Genomic DNA, 12,088 nt, shown 5'->3' with positions numbered 1-12,088 from the left:
TAAGTTTAACTTGTAGGCAACCGACCCGACACGTTCGATTACTTCAAATGGTCCAATATATCTCGGGCTCAATTTGCCTTTCTTACCGAATCGCATCACTCCCTTCCAGGGTGATACTTTAAGCAACACTTTTTCACCTACTTCGAAGTGAAAATCTTTACGCTTTGGATCTGCGTAACTTTTCTGCCTATCTCGGGCAGCCTTGAGATGGTCTCGAATATGGACAATCTTGTCCGTCGATTCGAAGATTATCTCTGGTCCTGATAATTGGACATCTCCAACTTCCGCCCAACAAATAGGCGATCTACACTTTCTACCGTATAATGCCTCGAAGGGCGCAGCCTTAATGCTGGTATGGTAGCTATTGCTGTAGGAGAATTCGATTAATGGTAGGTTCTTATCCCAGCTACCATCCAAATCGATCGCACATGCACGTAGCATGTCTTCCAACGTCTGAATAGTACGCTCACTCTGACCGTCTGTCTGAGGATGGTAAGCCGTACTAAAATTCAAACGTGTGCCCAAAGATTGCTGGAAACTTTTCCAAAAGTGTGACGTGTATCTAGTATCTCTGTCAGAGATAATAGACACAGGTATGCCATGTAAGGCTACAATCTTATCAACGTATAACTGGGCTAACATGTCGGAGTTGTAAGTCTCCTTGATGGGTAAGAAATGTGCTGACTTAGTCAGTCTATCAACTATAACCCATATTGTATCATTTCCTTTCCTCGTCTTGGTTAACTTGGTAATAAAATCCATAGTTACACATTCCCACTTCCATTCGGGAAGTTCAGGCTGTTGTAGCAAGCCTGACGGCTTTTGATGCTCAGCTTTGACTTGCGCACAAGTCAAGCATTTGGCTACATAAGCGGCTACAGACTTTTTGAAGCCTATCCACCAATAATTTGCCTTTAGATCCTGGTACATCTTATCAGCTCCAGGATGAACGGAGTATTTAGAACTATGGGCTTCCTAGAGGATGATATCTCGAAGTCCTCCGTAAATTAGAACCCATATTCGTCCATTTAATCGTAAAATTCCGTCCTTGCTAAGAGTTAACTGCTCCTCAGTTACTCCTAGCTTTTTTTTAGGATAGTTAGCTTCCAACACAGCTTCCCTCTGTGCAGCTAACAACTTTTCAATCAAATTATTCTTCACTTCAATGCTCTTGGCATTGATTCGGATGGGTTTCACCCTTTCCTTTCGACTCAAGGCATCAGCGACTACATTCGCCTTGCCGGGATGATATCTGATTTCACAATCATAATCATTTAAAGTCTCCATCCAACGGCGCTGCCTCATGTTTAATTCCTTCTGATTAAACAAATGTTGAAGGCTCTTATGATCAGAATAAATCACAAACTTGATACCATACATATAATGACTCCACAGTTTTAGTGCGAACACAACGGCACCCAACTCCAAGTCATGGGTGGTGTAATTCTTTTCATGCACCTTTAACTGTCTTGAAGCATAGGCAATAACCTTGCCTTTCTGCATAAGCACACATCCCATGCCAGTGTGTGATGCGTCGCAGTAAACTACGAACTCTTCGGTACCTTCAGGCAATGTCAGTACCGGAGCGTTCTCAACTTTTGTTTCAAAATATCAAAGGACTCTTGCTGCTTGGGGCCCCAAACGAACTTTACTTTCTTCTTGGTCAAGGAAGTTAAGGGCGCAGCAATCCTTGAAAAATTTTCAATGAAACGCCTGTAATATCCTGCTAACCCCAGGAAACTACGAATCTCTGTAGGCGTCTTTGGCTCTTGCCAATTCATGACAGCTTCCACTTTAGCGGGATCCACCTGGATACCACGCTCGCTGACAACATGTCCAAGGAATTGGACTTCTCGAAGCCAGAATTCGCACTTAGAGAATTTGGCATAGAGTTTCTCATGATGTAGGAGTTTGAGAATACAGCGAAGGTGTTTCTCATGGTCAGCTCGGTTCTTCGAGTAGATAAGAATATCGTTGATGAAAACGATGACGAATTTGTCTAAGTACGGCTTGCAAACGCGATTCATGAGATCCATGAATGCGGCCGGTGCATTAGTGAGCCCAAAAGGCATCACTGGGAACTCATAATGACCATAACGAGTCCTAAATGCGGTTTTATGTACGTCTTCATCTCTGACCTTCAGTTGATGGTAGCCTGACCTTAAGTCAATCTTCGAGAAATAACTTGCCCCTTGTAACTGATCGAACAAATCGTCAATCCTCGGCAGAGGATACCTATTCTTTATCGTGACTTTATTAAGCTCGCGATAATCGATGCATAGACGCATCGATCCATCCTTCTTTTTGACAAACAAGACAGGTGCTCCCCAAGGAGACGAACTAGGTTTGATGAAACCTTTAACTAGCAGTTCATCCAGTTGGGCCCTCAACTCCTTCATTTCGGTTGGTGCTAACCTGTAAGGTGCTCTAGCAACAGGTGCTGCTCTAGGGATGATATCAATCCTGAATTCCACTTGCCTATCTGGTGGCAAACTAGGTAGATCTTCCGAGAAAACTTCTGGATATTCCGAAATGACGGGAATGTCTTCTATCTTCGGTTTTGGCTCTTCAATAATCACTTGTGCCATGTAGATGACACAACCCTTCTTTAAACATTTTGAAGCTTTGAGCATAGTCACTTGCTCAGGCAATCCATATTGGGTATCTCCCCGAATGGTAAGCGATTCACCAGCCGGAGTCTTTATCACCACTTGCTTTCTGTTGCAGACCATTTGGGCCTGGTTGTGAGATAACCAGTCCATACCCAATACTATGTCAAAACTGGCCAATTTAAAGGGAAGTAGAGATAGAGGAAAAGAGTGGTTCTTAATGGATATCACACATCCATCTAACACAGTGGAGACGGTTTCTATGGTGCCATCTGCTAGCTCTACCTCCCAATTCACATTTAAGGTTTTGACAGGCATATTCAGCAATTTGCAAAATTTATGATCTACGAAAGACTTATCAGCGCCTGAATCAAAAAGTACTTTTGCAAAGACATCATTTACCAGGAAGGTACCTGTGATCACGTTATCGTCTAGCACTGCTTCTTTCGCATCCATCCTGAAGACTTTTGCATTGGTCTTCTTGGCCTCTTCAGGCTTCTTGGCTTTTTAGGGCAGTTGGTTCTAATGTGCCCCTTCTCGTTGCAACTGTAGCAAGTTGCATCCTTCAGCTTTTTGCAATCGAAGGTCTTGTGGTCCTTGGACTTGCATACCCCGTAAGCAAATGACTTCGACTGAGTCTGCGAGTTCGATTCGAGTCTGCACTTTCCAAAGTGGTGTCTCTTGCAAGATTTGCACTTGGGCTTCTCACCAGACTGTTGCCCATCCTTCCTTGACTCAGACCCTCTCTTGTTGTCACCGTTTCCACGGTGCTTCTTGCTCGACCTGCGTGAATTATCATCTTCACGCTTTCTCTTCTCAGCCTCTTTGTTCCTCAGCGATCTTTGTCTGACCGCATCCAGAGTGAGGGACAAAGATATGTCAGCAACAGATCTATAGGTCGCTGGCCGAGAGGCCTTTACGCTTGCCTTTATCTCGGGGGCTAAACTACCGATAAAACGAGCTATTCTTTTTGGTTCCGGGGTTACCAGATACGAAACCAACGGGACATCGTGTTGAAGCTAGTGAGGTAAGCTTGACAGTCAAGGTTCGTCATAACCAACGATAGGAAGTCGGACTTGATCTTGTCAACCTCATGTTGAGGGCAGTAATTCTCCTTGATGAGAGAAATGAATTCCTCCCACGTCATGCTGTACAAAACAGCCTTCCCCGAGGCCTGAACCAACGACCTCCACCAAGCTAGGGCTTCGCCCTTGAATGATTGCGAAACAAACTTCACCACATCTTTCTCTGCACAACCACTGATGTCCACCACGGTGTCCATCTCGTCTAACCAAGTCATACAATCTACCGCGCCCTTCTCCCCAGTGAAGTCTCGGGGTTTACAAGATACGAAATACTTGTAGGTGCAACCCCTGGCGCGAGATGCATCAGTAAACAATTTTTCCGTAGGACGAACACTGTTTTCATTGGATGAGTGCTTATCATCGTCCTTTTTAGGCTTAGACGGTGGTTTGCTGTGAGATTTTGAGTGGGTTTTTGGCTTTGAGTGTGGTGTAGATAAGGTTCTGCTCCGGGACTCGGTGTACTCTTCATACTGTCGATCCAAGGCTGCCTTAACAGCACCGTCGACAAGAGCTTTCAATTCCGCGCTCGTTAAATGAATCTGGGCGTTATCATTTTCATCTTCTTTCGAATGACTATTCACTTCATTTGGATCAGCCATTGTAACTTGAATCTGCTACAGAAGATAACGAAAAAGTTTTATTTAGGAGTTTATTATGGAATTGTCTTTTATGGCAATTCATTAACCATGGTAACAGAGACCATATCTGGTTAATTTGTTACTCACTTTTATTTAGGATTTGAACATAACTTATCCTAATTACAAACAATATTGTTAGTGGCATAAAAGCCTAGTCACAAGGACGTTTTTATAATAAAAGCCGGGATTACAGAGAATCAAGGCATGAAGGTTTGAACCGTAGTCCTTTTACCTTTTCTGACAGGGAGTCATAGACTACAACTGCCTTTTTGTCTTATATGATAATAAGTATGGCCCCTAGGCATTACATCGCTAATGGATGTTTAATAAGTTTGGCCCGTAGGCACTATATCGCTTAATGGATGTTTAATAAGTTCGACCCGTAGGCACTACATCACTAATGGATGTTTAATAATTGATCATCTTCATTGACGATTTAACCCATGATTTACAAATCATTAATTTGGGCTTTGGAATCCCTAAATGGATTCTTATATGAGAATGAATCTTTTAATCAGGTCTTCCCATCTTGGCCGGGTCTTATAATGACACCTGGCTAGGTTTCACTCTTAAGATTCTTTATTTAGGCAGATTCAATTTAAAAGGAATGACTTTGATTTATTTCATATATAATAAAAATGAAATTTATAACATAACATTCCATCAATTATAATAATGATTACACGCTGCCCTAAACGGGACTTTTTAAATAACTAGATACCTACGCAGAGGTTTTTAGAAAAACAAGTCCACGCAGGGACCAAATACATAGATAGATGTCCGCACAGGGACTAAAAGATAAGTCCACGTAGGAACTAAAAGTAATTGTCCGCGTAGGGACTAAACACGATGAATGTCCACGCAGGGACTAAATTGTAATAGTAAATACAACAATATATAAGGAGACTAATGATCTCGTTTCTTCCTCCCTTTCAGTAGGTTTGCTAGGCCTTTGAGGAATCCACAATTACTCTTACGTTCTTGTTCGAAGTCTCGACCACACGGTTTAGACGGTGGAGGATTTCTTCTTGCTCCGGTGGAGAAAAACGTGGCTGCTGTGACGGTTGCTGAACCGGAGACCCATGAGCTGAGTAATCTGGTCTCCAAGAGGTTCCGTGGAGGGCATTGTAATTAGCCGCTACCACATATGGATCGGCATCATAATTATAGTTGTAGTACGCGTGAGTCGGCTGCTCAAACGGGTTGTACGCGGTGGAACCGCCGTACGCTGGTATCGGATTGTCATATCCGAATGGTGGCGGAGGTGGTGCAACTGGTGCAGAATTCACCTCTGCAGGGTGACCAGAAGGTTCCCCTAACTGTGGTTCTTCAGGTATTGGCAGAAAGTGACTTGCACTCGAGTGACGAGGGGTGCTGAAATGGAATTCCCCTCCTCGGGTGGACATCCACGCGCCTGATCTCCTACGCCTTGGCGGATCTGGAGGTGCTTGTTGAACTAGTGGCGGTGGAGGCGGTGGCGTAACTGCCACGAACCGCGAATCCTCAGAAGGATCCTGTTGTTGCTGTTAGTCATGAGGTGAGAAATGATGTGAAGGTGTGAAGTACCAATCACATTGGTCAAACCTTGCCTGGTAGCTGTCGGGACCTTGATAGGGTGTTCCATGAAAGGATGACCCATCAGAGATCTCGATTAGATGGTTGGGAGTACCCCTTGCAGGTTCTATGGGATCCGTGTCTTCATCCATATCTACCGCATTATCTTCGGAGAAATGGTCTTCAGGTCCTAAAGGGTTATAGCCTAACGGCTCTTGAACATAATCTGCCGGGTTAAATCGGCTTTAAAAGAAAGGAGTAGGATCACCATAGGAACGGTGCGAAGCAGATCGCTGGAGAGGTATAAATGATGGTTGAGGGTTATTGGGTTCATTTTCTGAGTTTGGTCCAAAAGAATGACGGTATGAAGGTGTCGAACTGTGCGAGGTAGAATGTCTTGCAGGTTCAAAGAGGTTCCTTCTTTGTCTCTGTGGTTCCTCACTTCTTGTACTGGAAGGAGCTCGCATGTTCGAAGGTCCGGCCTCGTGATCATTGTGAGTAGTGATCGGCCCTTTGCCTCTTCCTCCTCTTCCTCTTCTAATTGCTGGTGGCATATTTCCTGCTTTCAAAACTTTTAAATCACAATAAACAGTAAAAAGACAAACCGGAATAAGAAATTCGAATTTGTCCTATGTTCTTGTCTAGACTCAAGTATGTGCAATTGTATCATTGAGATTAAACACATAAGGATAGTGTTTAATTCACTCAATGTTGGATCTGATACCAACCTGTCACACCCTGATTTCCACCTGTCTCACCGATGGGCCCGGTGGGGGATTACCGTGACGTAGTTGGCAACAATATAGTCAAACCACACAATAATATGAATGCACAGCAGAAGCATAAAGATAAATATATTTCAACATTAAATGTAATATCAAAGTATCACCATTGTTGAAATAAAATCCACAGGGGATCAATAAGATAAAAATAATTGTTCAACAGACGTAGACATCTTAAGCTTGCGAGACTCTTTATTGATGCTAAGGAGAAATATCCAGCCAATTACGCTTAGTACCTGCATTTAGTCTTTTTGGGAAAATACGTCAGTTTACACTGGTAAATACATTCAACCGACACTTTTGTAAAATGTTTATTTAAAATTGATTTGAATGCACAAGGCACAAACTCTTTATAACTTGGGAGAATTATTTAAATTTATAATCTTGTGAACGGATTACATGTTCCTTATGCGTTCAGTAGCCCGGATCTTGTCCGGGTTAAAGATTAATAGACACACCACATCAACTATTTATGCACTGACGAGTGTACGCCTACACTCCGCGCTTAGGTCGTGGCCATTTCGTAAAATGCTGCCAGGGATATCTGGGACATGGTCATTAACCCCCCAAAGGCTTTTAAGTAAACAAGACTGTTTAAACGAGCCGATCAAATTATTCAATTAACCACCAAATGATGGAAGATTTGATGCCCGATCAAGCGGTATGCTATTACCGTAACCCAAGCCCGTATAACGGAAAATAAGTTAGAAGTATTTACCTTTGCAAGTATAAATCCTTAATCGAATAAATTGCAAATAGCTTTTACTGGTCTCCTATTCTGGAACGAAGGTTTAAAATAACCTATTAGAATCCTAACGGGTCTTTAATTTAGCCGTAGCTTAGACCGGTCAGTTACAAAGGATAGTTACAGTTTAATCGCGTGAAAGGCGAAAACCGGGAATTGAATAACAAGTTTGAAGACTTGTTTTATATGGGTATAATAACCACACTCTGGATTTTGGGGTCAAAACAATATGGTTTGACCCGTTTCGGCTAATTTATGTAAACTAGTTACATAAGCCGAACCGTGCGCGCAAAAGGCGCAACGGGTAACCGTAAGAGTCCTACACTGGTTTCCTAAGTCAATATGCTTTAAAGAGGTTGTGGTATCAGTAGGATACCTTCCATAATGCCCGTAACGAGTTTAAATCCATTTTATGCCCCGTAGGGGTATTTCGGTCATTTTAAGGATTTATAAAAGAGGTTTCTGAGTTCTACAGGAAATCTGAGTTTTCCGAATAGTTTATAAAGTTCAGAATACTCCATTTATTATATAAAATCAGTAGCAACTGGAATCGGGTCAAAAGACCTTGTAGAACTCAAGTTATGTCCGAAAAGGGTATATTCGGTAATTACCGAACCGATGCCATAACCGCAGGTTATGAGCAGGCTAAAAATAATTAAAAATCTTTAAAAATTCCAAAATATTATTCTACATCAATGTGTAAAAGGTTTGGTGTCGAAATCTGGGTTTAGATAGGCGTTATGCTAATTGCGCTATTTAATTACTAAAGTTTCCGTAATTTGCGCTATTTAACATAACTCCTATTCTGGACCTCGGATTGACGTGAAACTTTAGGGACATGCTTAGAAATCAGTAACTAAGGTTATGGTCCTTTCACATGTCCGAAATTCTCGTTTTAAATTAAAAAGGGCGTTACGGTCAACTTTTAAGCATTTAGCGGAAATGTGTAAAAGACTCGGACAACAACGAACCGGTCACAAAGGGTTATACCATCATGTAACCAGGTCCTAAGAGAGTCCTAAGGCATATCTAAATCATACTTTAACGGGTCAAAACTGAAGTCAAAGAAAAAGTCAAAGTTTTGCGACTTTCGACTCCGAACCGGGTCAAAACAGTAAATGGTTGGATCAAACAAGCTTAGACTAGTTAATATACTTATTATCATGTTTTATGAGTGTTAAAACAGGTTACACACCATCTACATTACTGATTATGCATAAAATCGCAAAATAACATTTCTGTTGACTTTTTCTAAGCACGTTTGACTCGACATTCGGACTAGTTAGAGTGGGAATCAGAGGGTGCCCTTTTAGGGGTTTAAAGCCCACATGATTACCAACATATAACTACCTTTGATTCGACAAACCACTGGACCATTTGTGATTTATCGTAAAGTCAATCGTTAATTATGACGGATTGACTTTTAAGCTAAACTATGCAAAAACTAAGCCACAAAGGGTTGGGCATACTTACAGAAGCTTGGTGCACGACTAGTGATGTTAGAAGAATGCTTGAGAGCTCCAGAAGTGAACTAGAAAGCAGGTTTGAGGTGTGTTGAACATTGGTGCATTACATTGCCTTTTATAGTGAAAAATGATGCACAAGATCATTACAACTCATCCTACAATTGTTCATGGATGATCAGCAGGTGTCCCTGAGTGCTAGGGGACATGTAGGGGGCGCCCATGCTTCAATTAATGCATCCAAGATCGTTCACAAGCTCAAACAGTGAATCTGTCCATACTTTCTGCATCTGGGACCTTCACGCGGCCCGCATTGAGGATCAGGCCACTTGGACGCGGGCCACCTGAATCCTCATGTTAGTAAACGGATCTTTATATGGCGCACGGCCCGCATTAAATCACTCATAGCCTTAACGCGGCCCGCATTAGGCTTGATTTTCAAGATTTTCATATCTTTTGTAATCATTAACCTGACCTTTCGGTTTCGAAGTGGTAACTTTGCGATTTGGCCCTCGATTATTTACGAATAAGGGCCTCGTGACTTTTACCCGTGCCGTTAAGCCCTCGGTTAGTTTAATTACTATCCGAAAAGCCTTAACTTTTATTGTTGACGCTTTTAACCCCTCGCATACGAATTTGATCATAACTTTCTCGTTTTAAAACGGAACTTCACGGAATTTATATCGTATATTCTAGTGAGCGTATTTTACTGTTACAAAGTCTCGAGTTCATCAAAGGGTCACTCAGAGGTATAAATTAAACATGTTGACACAATTAACCCCTGTAGTTTTTAATCTCTCACTTTCTTCCGCGTTTCGCTCCGTACGATCCATGATTTATTCGTTTGAAGGTACGAGCATCATTTAGGGCTACTATACAGTATATTTACCCCTCATTGAGATTTTTAACCCTCGAATTTACATACTTTCAAGGTTTGTCAACTTTAGTCCTTTATTTAGTATTTAATACCACGTGTAAACTCATGACACGTGTCAAGACATTATTGGACACAAAATTTCGAGGTGTTACAGGTGGATATATTCTTCAAAGAATAGAAACCTGACTTGCCGGAGCTCCCAAGTTGGTAATCGCGGAGCATGAATCGGCATCTTTCTTGAAAATGTTTGTAAAATTTGTTTTGAAAAGTGTGAATTGCCGGAACTCCCAGGTTGGTAAGTGTGGAGTAGGTATCGGCACCTTGAGAATTCAACCAACAGATGATAATTGGTTGAAAAGGTTTGTTGCAAGTATTTGGTTTTTGATCTTACAAGTGGTTAATCAAGGTCATTAAGTTGAACTTGATTTAACTATTATTCAAAAGATTAGTAAACAATGTGATGAAATGACCCCAAACCTACAAGTGGTTGATAAACGAACTTATTTTCCGGAAAAACTATTCTGATTAAAACAAACTTAAGTGTTTTGAAATCTTAATGGGAAAATAGTTTGTTATGAGGGGGAGTTCTGATTGTTTATACCAAGTGGATAGAGAATTTTGGCGATTCATATCAGTTGTCATGTTCTGAACAGTTTGTTTTCAATTTCTTTAAATGTTTTTGAATTTTAGGGGGAGTAAGAAATTTTCAGAAAATCCAAAAACATTAGAAAATTTGAAAAAAACCAAAAACATGATAAAATGAAAAATGAGTTTTTGTTGCGTAAAAGAGGAAATGATAGTACATCAGTGGACTATCACAACATGCTAAAGAAATGTAAAGTTAAAAAGTGATAAACAATCTCACTGTGGATGTGTCAGTAGGTTTTTACACATTTAGTAGATTGTAACGAGATATAAATCTAAATTCAAACTTGCTTATCTCGTGGGGAACAACTTCTTGGATATATGGGTAACCCCCGAAATCTTGTTTGAAAGGTCCCTCTTTCTAAGATACTAGGTCTTTATACTCAGTCATATTTGGGGTATTATTCCGGGACTTCTGCTGAATGGAAGTTCTGACCTAGTCCCCGAATAATACTTTCTGCAAATGCTTGAAATATAGCACAGCCCTCAACAAAAATGATTAAACAATAAAATTGATAATCATTGTTGTTGTAAAAAAGATCCTCTACAGGGGACATACCAAAAGTCGAAACCGTCAACTCTCTGCGTATACGAAAGTATCGACTTGAGCTCTCACGGCCCTCGCAATTTAACCCCTTTACAGATATCATCTATGGTATACTCACCTGTAAGACTGAATATTGGGATCTGGATACAGGAGTATATTCAAGTAGTGGGACACGCGAATAAGTTTAAGTAATCAAGACACTAATAGCGTATCTCGAAACAGTTGAAATTTGTGTGAAAATTTAAGAGGACAAACATACTGACAATCTAGGTGAATTGTTTAGAACTTAAAATGTTTAAAGCTTAACGGTGTTAGTGATATGCCTCAAAAACTGATATGGTCCTCTTGCACGAACTCACAAAAACATTGTCTGTAAATATTTCATTTCTGCATTTACTTTCTTTCAGAAAATCCAAAAAGATTTTAGTGTATTTTAGCATAAATTTTGTAAAATCCAAAAATATTTTCGACAACTGGTATTGAAAAGCTGTCATTCGAAATTCCAAGTGCTAAACGTGAAGAACAAATTTGGGAGAGAGTGTATGAAGATGTTATGTTTTCAAGAGGTTTTCAGAGAACAAATCATGCTGAATGTTTACCACAATAGTTTCTAAATTTTAAAGATTTAATCTTTGAGAAACTTATGTGTTGGGTAGAGATTGTGCAGGTAACCTGAGCTGGAAGAGAGCCAGGTCATGATCTTGGAATGAATCATGAATGCGTGATTTCCAGACTACGATCCCAGCAGAATGAGAGGGGGAGTCTGAAGACAAAGTTGATAAAGCAGTAAGAGCTAGTGATGATACTGGAACTGCATTTCAGAGAGAAGAAGCTCGAAGACTGATAAAGACTGAAGGTTGACAACCGAAGACTCGACACTAAAGACTCCGTCAACATCCGAGGGGGAGTTTGTTGGTGCATTCGTCTGTCGCCTACGTCTTGTATCGAGTCTAGTGTAGGATAGGCTAGAACGGGACACGGAACCCAAGATATTGTCTTTAGATGTGATTCCGCTCCAAATGACATCTTGTCATTTGGAGCGAAACCCTATAGTTCTAATTCCGCCCGAAAACAGTCTAGGTCCTGATTTCGCTCTTATGTACATGTTCTGATTCCGCTCCTAATGCGAGGCCTATATAGTGT

This window comes from Helianthus annuus, chromosome 5 (genome assembly GCF_002127325.2).
Source record: "Helianthus annuus cultivar XRQ/B chromosome 5, HanXRQr2.0-SUNRISE, whole genome shotgun sequence".
Taxonomy (NCBI): Eukaryota; Viridiplantae; Streptophyta; class Magnoliopsida; order Asterales; family Asteraceae; genus Helianthus; species Helianthus annuus.
Note: the sequence above shows the minus strand (reverse complement) of the source record.